Raw genomic sequence first — 11,787 nt, 5'->3', positions numbered from 1 at the left:
CAGGAGCTTGGTTACAAGAGGAAGGGATTTAGTGGTCAGTGGACTGCTTCCGCTGTCATCCAAAGTTTTTGAACTTGTCACTGACTTATGATTAATGCGCTGCAGGTGACGTATAAGGGAGGATGTTCTGAGGTGGTTAACGTCCTTACCCCTACTTATTACAGCTTGACAAAGGTAACACACGGCTTGACACCTGTTGTCCGCATTTGTGTACAGGATGCATACCTTCATGTCCAAATTTATCCATCTCATCAGTCGTACCTCAGATTTGCGGTACAGGACTGTCATTGCCAATTTCAGACGTTGCTGTTTGGTCTCTCCACGGCCCAGAGAATTTTCACCAAGGTAATGGTGGAAATGATGGTTTTCCTGCGCAAGCAAGGTGTCACAATTATCCCGTACTTGAGCGATCTCATAAAAGCGAGATCAAGAGAGCAGTTGCTGAACAGCGTATCACTTTCACTGAAAGTGTTACAGCAACACGGCTGGATTTTCAATATCCCAAAGTCGCAGTTGGTTCCTACGACTCGTCTGTCTTTCTTGGGCATGATTCTGGACACAGACCAGAAGAGGGTTTATCTCCCGATAGAAAAGGCCCAGGAACTCATGACTCTTGTCAGGAACCTATTGAAACCAAAACTTGTGTCAGTGCATCACTGCACTCGAGTCCTGGGAAAGATGGTGGCATCATACAAAGCCATTCCATTCGGCAGGTTCCATGCGAATACTTTCCAATGGGACCTACTGGACAAGTGGTCTGGGTCACATTTACAGATGCATTGGTTGATCACCCTGTCCCCCAGGGTCAGGGTATCACTCCTGTGGTGGCTGCAGAGTGCTCACCTTCTCGAGTGACGCAGATTCGGCATTCAGGACTGGATCCTGGTGACCACAGATGCAAGCCTCCAAGGTTGGGGAGCAGTCACACAGGGAAGAAATTTCCAAGGTCTTTGGTCAAGTCAAGAGACTTGTCTTCACATCAACATCCTGAAACTAGGGGCCATATACAATGCCCTACGTCAAGCGGAGACCTTACTTTGCGACCAACCGGTTCTGATCCAGTCAGACAACGTCACCGCAGTGGCTCATGTAAACCGCCAAGGCGGCACAAGGAGCAGAGTGGCGATGGCACAAGCTACCTTTGCATTTTTCTCCCAAACGAAGGACACTAGAATGAAAATTTTAAAGCCTCCTGTTAGTGCTTCATCTACACGGTATAGCCCTGAATTTTCCAATGCGTAGCTCTTTGCAAAAGAGAGATATTGGCAAGGAAAAGCTGTCTTGTACCTTTGCATTTTTCTCCCAAACGAAGGACACTAGAAAGAAAATTTTAAAGCCTCCTGTTAGGCCATCATCTACACGGCATAGCCCTGAATTTTCCAATGCGTAGCTCTTTGCAAAAGAGAGATATTGGCAAGGAAAAGCTGTCTTGTACCTTTGCATTTTTCTCCCAAACGAAGGACACTAGAAAGAAAATTTTAAAGCCTCCTGTTAGGCCATCATCTACACGGCATAGCCCTGAATTTTCCAATGTGCAGCTCTTTGCAAAAGAGAGATATTGGCAAGGAAAAGCTGTCTTGTACCTTTGCATTTTTCTCCCAAACGAAGGAAACTAGAATGAAAATTTTAAAGCCTCCTGTTAGTGCTTCATCTACACGGTATAGCCCTGAATTTTCCAATGCGTAGCTCTTTGCAAAAGAGAGATATTGGCAAGTAAAAGCTGTCTTTCAACTCTTCCACAACTGAAAAACAGATAGTGTTCCCAAGCCTTCCATCCTGTAATATCTTCAGTCTCTCGTCAATGAAGAAAACAATCCCTCCAGCAGACTCTTCAACCACGATACAAGATCACAGCCAAAAGGGCGAGAAGCAACTACACTTGCGTTTAACCAAAATGGCTAAAACTTAGCGGAGGAAAGTGCAGTGCACCAAAACATAAGCTGACACAATCATGGAGAATGCGCCAGCATATATGCTCTTCTATCTATATTTTGCAAACCTGCTCTTGTCCCCTCCAGCTGCTCCATGTAGATTTGACGCCTGGCAAGGTGCATAACCCACTGACAAGCAGGCACACTCCTGCATGAGTTTTCACTCTCACTAGCAGGATGATACACATTCATTTGCATGTGCTCCACCTCTGACACACCGCCCACCCAACCACCCAGTCACCAGAGCCACCCACAAGCCAACTGGCTCCGTGATTTAATTTGCACAGTGCAGTCATCCAGGCAGCATGTCCTTCTCAATGGAATAATCTCTGGTTCCATGGAATCTTCCGCATTGGAATGCTGCGGAACAAAAAGGATTTAAACATTCAGCTTGCTAGCATTCAATGTACCTGCGGCTTGGCTCTAGCACATGGGTCTTCATCCTGTGGCCCTCCAGCTGCTGTGAAACTACACATCCCAGCATGCCCTGCCACAGTTTTGCTATTAAGGTATGCTAAAACTGAGGCAGGGCATGCTGGTATATGTAGTTCCACAGCAGCTGGAGGGTCGCAGGTTGAAGACCCATATTCTAGCATGCCTGTTCTATGATGCATGTTCCGTGATGTCACAATCAGCTTGGAATGGGGTGTCTAGCATGCATTTGCTGACAGCCACTTGAGGGAGACACACATCAGGAGATGCAGCATATCGATGCCTTTCCAGCAAATGCACACCACCAGCTGCTGGTCTGGACACAAAAAAATACCCACAATTGAAGGCTCAAAATGCCCAACTACAGGATTAATGTAAGTAGTGAATTTAGGAATGAATTTAGAAGTAGGAAATTAAGTTAGTTCACAAGTACATTCAAATTCCGATCTAAAGTCTAGGTAGGCCTCACGTCCTGGCAGCCCCCAGCATTTAAAAATGCCTTGATTAGAGGTAGGGAATTAAATGTAGATAAGAAGTAGACACAAAATAACACTCCACAGAGCAATTATCAGGTGTCTTTATCAATTGTTGCATTTAAAAAATCAAGCAATTAGGGAACACAATGTTGCGACAATGTAACCCTATTTGCAAAATAGTACTAAATAAGTTTGTCGATGTAAGACATTTGCAAAGGCGCAAACAAAACACGCTGGAAAATGCAACTGAATCTGTTTTTGGAGGTTAGAATAGATGCAGGATCAAGTAGCTCAATGGGTAGGGTGTTTGATTAGAATTCAACAGGTTATAGATTTGAATCCTGGGTATGATAGTTTGAGGTGAGGTTTTGCCAAAACGCGTTCGAACCCAAAACACGGCCGCGGAACCGAACCCAAAACCAAAACACAAAACCCGAAAAATTTCAGGTGCTCATCTCTAGTTAGTATTGAAAAAATACACACAGCTCCTGGTATTTCCTTGTGGTCTCCCATCCAAGTACTAAAACCAGGACCAACACTGCTCAGCTTCCATGATCAGGAGAGATTGGGCAAATCCAGTGTGCTGTGGCTGTAGATGAGCTGGTGGTTTCTGTTACAGCTCTTCTACTTCTAACTTCTGGTACATAAAAGAATACATGTAAAAATTAAATGTACCAAGAAAATGGTGTTGGTAGTTTAAAAACACCTAAAGAATCTGATACTACCAAGCAGTCTCCCATCCATGTATTAACAAAGTCCAATACTGCTTTGCTTCAAAAATCAAATGAGATTGGGCATATCCAGTGTGGTGTGGCTTTAGATAAGCTTTGTGGTTTCTGTTAGAGCTCTTCTACTTCTAACTACTGGTACATTAATGAATATCTATAAGGTTGTAGTTTATCCAATATGCCTTTACTACCTTACCTTTCAACCCCCCCTCCCTCCCCTCTTCTCCTTATAGCTTCCTTAGTTCTCTCCTCCTCGTGTGTGCGTTATTTGTTTTCTCATACGTCCTAGAGGATGCTGGGGTCACATTAAGAACCATGGGGTATAGACGGGATCCGCAGGAGACATGGGCACTTTAAGACTTTCAAAGGGTGTGAACTGTCTCCTCCCTCTATGCCCCTCCTCCAGACTCCAGTTTTAGTATTGTGCGCAGTGATACTGGATGCACTACAGGGGAGCTCTACTGAGTTTCTCTGAAAAGACTTGTTAGTTTTTTTTATTTTCAGGGAGGCTGCTGGCAACAGTCTCCCTGCTTCGTGGGACTTAGGGGAGAGAAGTATGACCAACTTCTAGTGAGTTCAATGGCTCTGCTTCAGGCTGACAGGACACCATTAGCTCCTGAGGGTGCTGATCGCTGGGTACGCCTAGATGCACACTCCCGAAGCCTGCCGTCACCCCCTTACAGAGCCAGAAGACAGGTGAGTAGCAGAAGAACAGAGACTTCTTCTTCAGTGACGGCATTCTGAGGTACCGAGCAGCGAGCGGAACGCTGCGCGCCATGCTCACACACAAACACAGGCACTGCAGGGTGCAGGGCACAGGGGGGGGGGGCACCCTGGGCAGCATAAATTCCTCACAAAAGGCTGGAAAAAGTGGACATTAGTGCCTGGGCACTGTCCTTACCCCACTAGCGTAATTAATTATTTCTGAGCGGGACAGATACGCGCCATTACAGCGGCGGGGCTTCTTCCTCACCTCACCAGAACATCTTTAGAGCATTACAAGTCTATCACTATAGAGTTTATTATTTCCCAGACTGTGTACTTTTGGCGCTGGATTGTGAGCTGAAAAATCCTCTGTGTCCCTCTGACAGATTTACTGACGGTCTGTCCCCCATAAGCCGGTGTGTCTGTGGGTACTTGGTATATGTGTGTCAACATGTCGGTGGCTGAATGTTTTTCCCAAGAGGAAACTATATTAGGAATGCAGACATATGATGGTGGCCCTGTTGGCACCACCAATAACTGACTTGGTAAATGTTTCAGTAATATCAGAGTAAGGTTGGATAAATCTGTGTCCCAGACACAGACGTAGAGAATAGATGTGATATTCATGGCTATGTTTCTTTTCCCTCAGGCCCCGCTGGGTCGCAAAAATGTTATTTTGCCCAGTTACTACACACTGATACTGACACGGATACTGATACTTATGTCGACCATAATGTTTCCTGATTAGATCCAATATTGGCAAGGAGCATTCAGTACATGATTGTGGATATTAAGGACATATTAAAATCACTGAAGACCCTGCTGTTCCTGACAAAGGGGTCTATATGTATGTATATATAGATATATAATGAAAGCTGATGTAACGTTCCTCCATCTCTGTTTGAGAAAGTCTGGGCCAGCTCGACAAGATGGTTTCAAATCCCCAAAAGGATTCTGGTTGTTTATTCATTTCCCGCCGCGGACAGAATAAAGTGGGAGTCACCCCCTGTTCTGCACGGGGCCCTGTCACAAATCCAGCGGATCGTATGCAGGAAGCTACATTATTTCTAGTTATGTAACCACGGGTACATTACTTAGACCTGCCATTACATGTGCATGGGTGAGTAGTAGTATTCAAGAATTGGTCGAATACCTTGTCATCCGATATAGATACCCTGGAGAGATGGGATACTCCTTACGTTGTATCATATCAAGGACACTGCAGCATACTTACGTGAGACTGCAAGGGATATAGGACTCTTGAGTTCACGGGCCAATTTCATGGCAGTGTCGGATAGGAGGGCATTGTGGATTCACCAAGAGAATTCTGATGCTGACTCCAAGAAGAAAGGGAGTCTCTTCCCTATGAAGGTGAAGCCTTGTTTGGTGACTGCCTAGTTAATTTGATCTCGGCAGCTCCCGCAGGTAAGTCAACCTTCTTGCCCTATGTTCCCTCCCAACGGATGAAGACGCATCATTATCTGATGCAGTCATTTCGGCCCAATAGATATGCAAGAAGTTAAGATTCCCCTTTCTTTGCAGGTAGAGGAAGGAGAAGAGAGAAGAGGTCTGCATCCTCTTCAAGATCGCAGGAGCAGAGATCATCCTCTGCTTCTGCCAAATCCACTGCATGACGCTGGGGCTCTCTTGCAGGAGCCCGCACCAGTGGGGGCACGTCTAAAACTCTTCAGTCAGTTCTGGATTCATTTGGACATGGACTTGTGTGTTTTACAAATAGTGTCCCAAGGGTACAAACTGGGGTTTCAAGATGTTCCCCCTCACCGATTGTTCAAACATTAAGTTACTGTGCTATTCCTGGGTTATATAGCGCTGGGGTATGTGCTGGCATACTCTCTCTCTGTCTCTCCAAAGGGCCTTGTGGGGGAAATGTCTTCAGTAAAAGTATTCCCTGTGTGTGTGGTGTGTCGGTACGCGTGTGTCGACATGTCTGAGGAAGAAGGCTATATTAGAGAGGAGCGGGAGCAAATGAACGTGGTGTCTCCGCCGACACCTGATTGGATGGATATGTGGAATGTTTAAAATGCTAGTGTAAACTCATTGCACAAAAGATTAGACAAGGCAGAAGCTTTGGGACAGTCAGGGTCTCAACCAATGCCTAATCCTATGTCGCAGGGACTGTCAGGGTCTCATAAGCGCCCACTATCCAGATTGTTGACACAGATACCGACACGGATTCTGACTCCAGTGTCGATTACGATGATGCAAAGTTACAGCCAAAATTGGCAAAATACATTTGATATATGATTATGGCAATAAAAGATGTTTTGCACATCACAGAGGAGCCCCCTATCCCTGACAAGAGGGTACATATGTACAAGGGAAAGAAGCCTGAGGTAACCTTTCCCCCCTCACACGAGCTGAACGAGTTATGTGAAAAAGCTTGGGAATCTCCTGCAGATTTCCAAAAGGATTCCCCTTTCCCATCAACGGATAGGTTACGATGGGAATCCTCCCCTTGGGTGGACAAAGCATTAACACGCTTATCCAAGAAGGTAGCCCTCCCGTCCCAGGATACGGCTACCCTCAAAGAGTCTGCTGACCGCAAACAGGAGATTACCCTGAAGTCCATTTATACACATTCAGGTACCTTACTCAGACCGGCAATTGCGTCGGCCTGGGTGTGTAGTGCTGTAGCGGCATGGACGGATACCCTAGATAAGGCTACTATTTTATTGCCCCTGGGGCATATAAGAGATGCTGTCCTATATATGTGTGTATGCAAACTACAGGTGGTGCTGCAGGGCTCACACCCTTTTACTTGTCTTGTAGAGCAACTCTGGAGCTGTTACTGGGTCCAGCTGCTGCAAGAAATCAGCTTGAATGCTTCAGGGGCTTGGGCATGGCCAACATGAGCCCCACACTGATGGGGGTGTATAAAGCGATCTAGGGGTCATCCAAGCGCAACCCCACAAAGGCCGCCATGCCCTGCGTGACCATTTTCTCTTTTCATATGCAGACGAGGGTTGCAGCCAACTATGCCCATTGCTTGGATGACATCACCGTATGCAAATCCGTCTGCTGCAGACCTTTCCCCAGGAATGCTTGCACTAGTTGTTGCATATGGTTTGATGTTTGAGGGTGCTTCAGTATTAGGCAGCCTTCCGCCCTCTCATGTTCATCTGAAAATATGTGGTCTCCCTGCAGTTCCCTTGTGCTTCCTCAGTTGAATCTCCTTAACTTGACGGGTGTGTGCCCGAGCAGCCGCCCTCCACAGCCCTATCCCAGCACATGCTTTTCTTGCGTATGAGATCTCTTGATCATGAAGATAGTTCTCACAGGGTGAGGTTCATCCATTACATTTTAAAGTAGGAAGGTACAAATTACATATTCAAATTACATATATGTGCTGGATTCAAATGTTTTCCCCCCTTCCTTTCTCAATTGTGCCCATCAGCAGCTATTCTAATGTTGCTGCCAATGGGTGTGACACATTCATTTCTTCTGTGGGGTACACTGGACTCCACAAGGATTCACATTGGGGTGTAGAGTAGGATCTTGATCTGAGGCACCAACAGGCTCAAAGCTTTTGACTGTTCCCAAGATGCTCAGCGCCCCCTCCTCTATAACCTCGCTTCCATGAACAGGGAGCTCAGTTTGTAGTTGGTGCCTTCAGTAGCAGGCCACTTAAGAGGGGGCTGCCTCAGGCAGCCTATTCTTAGCTATTAATTTTGACAAGAAAAGAAGAACTTTTTTTTATAAGAATCTACAAGGGCTGCAGCAGGCTAGGTCTAATAGACATCTTTACTGCAGCTCCATCACTCCCAGCGGCGCAGTATACTCCCGCGCCCTGGTTGCTGGGTCACTGCAGCGGAGGCTCCGGTTTCTTCCTAAGGTCAGTCACACACACACCGCCCTCCGGGATCACGAGGCCGCTGATGAAAGGGAGGTAAGGGACTTCTGTGCCCACACTATACCGTGATCCAGCGTGGCTGTAGGGGGCGGGCCATGTGCGCACTGGCGTGGACACTGATTACTGGGCAGCCGCTCCACTAGCCACCAGGGACAGTTAAGGAGCACAGCTCTGGGGGGTTTTCTCTTATATTAACCCCATTTTGTACTACCCGCAGTGCATTGTGATAGGTAATAGAGCCTGATTCAGGTTGGATTGCAATCGCAATAAGCAGTCCAACTGCAAAAATTGCTAAGAGCATACGCATGCGCCTGCATTTTCTGCGGCACCCCGTAGTTAATGCGATCGCCTCTGACTGTCAATCGGTGCTGGGGGGGGGGTCAGCAACACTCCATTTCCAAGTCGGAGATGGAACGGTGCGTGGGCAGGGCTTCAAAATGGGGTCGGCAACGGAGAAACAGGAGGCGTGGTCAGAGCGGTTGCATGACATCACATGCAGCAGCTGCGATCACAAAAATGGTGGCGGCTTCCTGCGCACACATACAGTCTACACCAACAGGAGGCTAACCCATTTTTTATGATCACGCTGAACTGCACTGCGACTGCAATTTCAGCGTGGTCAAGAAGGGAGGCGGCATGCTGGGTGGCCCCAGCATGCGAACCAAAGGATTGCAAATTCTGTTACTTAGCAGAATTTGCAATCCTTACTGAATTAGGCCCATTGATTACAAAATGTATTTGTAAATATTTGAAGTTTTTCTTCAGGGACTAACACAAAAGATGCTTGGGGCTACTAACACATGGGTAAGCCACGTAAAGCTTCCCATGGGTCAGTGGCATCACAACGGGGTTGCGGCCCACACCCGAGTGTCACCCGCCAAGGGGGGTGATACCAAAGTGCCGGCTCCTCTTCAGTGGCAGAATATGGGTGTTTCACTGTGACATTACGTGCAACACCCAGTTTCTGTCACTGTGCAGGAGCCAGCACCACTCACACACTAGTCCCCGGGTGCAGCACTCAACCCCCGGGATACCCGGAGCAACAAAATGGAGATTCAGGCCAACAGGCCACACCCCTACCTATGAGACCATGCCTCCATTTTACCATTGCGCTGCTTATCTGCGCGCACTGCATTACAATCTCCCTCGCTGCCTCTCTGGGTGTCACCAATGATAGTGACACCTTTGCCATGCTTGTAGCAGCTGGTCCTAAGATCTACGCCTCCAGCCCTGAGTGTTTGCCCTTGTGACTTGTTGATCATCATAGCGAAGCAGATTCTTACAAAAAACTGCAGGGGCTTAGATTGAAAAGAAAAACATTGACGAACCCATCATTTCAGCAACAGGGTCTGCCACACGGCTGACTGAAATGACTGGTTGGTTTGGACCCCCACCAAAAAAGAAGCAATCAATCTCTCCTTGCACAAACTGGCTCTACAGAGGCAAGATGTTCACCTCATCATCCTCCGATTCCTCACCCCTTTCACTGTGTACATCGCCCTCCTCACAGATTATTAATTCGTCCCCACTGGAATCCACCATCTCAGATCCCTGTGTACTTTCTGGAGGCAATTGCTGGTGAATGTCTCCACGGAGGAATTGATTATAATTAATTTTGATGATCATCATCTTCTCCACATTTTCTGGAAGTAACCTCGTACGCCGATTGCTGACAAGGTGAGCGGCCGCACTAAACACTCTTTTGGAGTACACACTGGAGGGAGGGCAACTTAGGTAGAATAAAGCCAGTTTGTGCAAGGGCCTCCAAATTGCCTCTTTTTCCTGCCAGTATACATACGGACTGTCTGACGTGCCTACCTGGATGCGGTCACTCATATAATCCTCCACCATTCTTTCAAAGGTGACAGAATCATATGCAGTGACAGTAGACGACATGTCAGTAATCGTTGCCAGGTCCTTCAGTCCGGACCAGATGTCAGCACTCACTCCAGACTGCCCTGCATCACCGCCAGCGGGTGGGCTCGGAATTCTTAGCCTTTTCCTCGCACCCCCAGTTGCGGGAGAATGTGAAGGAGGAGCTGTTGACGGGTCACGTTCCGCTTGACTTGACAATTTTCTCACCAGCAGGTCTTTGAACCTCTGCAGACTTGTGTCTGCAGGAAAGAGAGATACAATGTAGGTTTTAAATCTAGGATCGAGCACGGTGGCCAAAATTTATTGCTCTGATTTCAACAGATTGAATCCTGGTTAAGCGAATTAAGGGCTCCATCCACAAGTCCCACATGCCTAGCGGAATCGCTCTGTTTTAGCTCCTCCATCAATGTCTCCAGCTTCTTCTGCAAAAGCCTGATGAGGGGAATGACCTGACTCAGGCTGGCAGTGTCTGAACTGACTTCACGTGTGGCAAGTTCAAAGGATTGCAGAACCTTGCACAACGTTGAAATCATTCTCCACTGCGCTTGAGTCAGGTGCATTCCCCCTCCTTTGTCTATATCTTGGGTAGATGTATAGGCTTGAATGGCCTTTTGCTGCTCCTCCATCCTCTGAAGCATATAGAGGGTTGAATTCCACCTCGTTACCACCTCTTGCTTCAGAGGATGGCAGGGCAGGTTCAGGAATGTTTGGTGGTGCTCCAGTCTTCGGCACGCGGTGGCTGAATGCAGAAAGTGGCCCGCAATTCTTCGGGCCACCGACAGCATCTCTTGCACGCCCCTGTCATTTTTTAAATAATTCTGCACCACCAAATTCAATGTATGTGCAAAACATGGGACGTGCTGGAATTTGCCCAGATGTAATGCACGCACAATATTGGTGGCGTTGTCCGATGTCACAAATCCCCAGGAGAGTCAAATTGGGGTAAGCCATTCTGCGATGATGTTCCTCAGTTTCCGTAAAAGGTTGTCAGCTGTGTGCCTCTTATGGAAAGCGGTGATACAAAGCGTAGCCTGCCTAGGAACGAGTTGGCATTTGCGAGATGCTGCTACTGGTGCCGCCGCTGCTGTTCTTGCTGCGGGAGGCAATACATCTACCCAGTGGGCTGTCACAGTCATATAGTCCTGAGTCTGCCCTTCTCCACTTAACCACGGACATGTGGACTAGTGGACATTGGGTACAACTGCATTTTTTAGGACACTGGTGACTCTTTTTCTGAGGTCTGTGTACATTTTCGGTATCGCCTGCCTAGAGAAATGGAACCTAGATGGCATTTGGTACCGGGGACACAGTACCTCAATCAAGTCTCTAGTTGCCTCTGAATTAACGATGGATACCGGAACCACGTTTCTCACCACCCAGGCTGACAAGACCTGAGTTATCCGCTTTGCAGCAGGATGACTGCTGTGATATTTCATCTTCCTCGCAAAGGACTGTTGGACAGTCAATTGCCTACTGGAAGTAGTACAAGTGGTCTTCCGACTTCCCCTCTGGGATGACGATCGACTCCCAGCAGCAACAAAAGCAGCGCCAGCAGCAGTAGGCGTTACACTCAAGGATGCATCGGAGGAATCCCAGGCAGGAGAGGACTCGTCAGACTTGCCAGTGACATGGCCTGCAGGACTATTGGCTCTCCTGTCTAAGGAGGAAATTGACACTGAGGGAGTTGGTGGTGTGGTTTGCAGGAGCTTGGTTACAAGAGGAAGGGATTTAGTGGTCAGTGGACTGCTTCCGCTGTCATCCAAAGTTTT

The sequence above is a fragment of the Pseudophryne corroboree genome, unplaced genomic scaffold (genome assembly GCF_028390025.1).
Source record: "Pseudophryne corroboree isolate aPseCor3 unplaced genomic scaffold, aPseCor3.hap2 scaffold_699, whole genome shotgun sequence".
NCBI lineage: Eukaryota > Metazoa > Chordata > Amphibia > Anura > Myobatrachidae > Pseudophryne > Pseudophryne corroboree.
The sequence above is the reverse complement of the archived record's forward strand: the minus strand, read 5'-3'. Positions refer to the sequence as shown.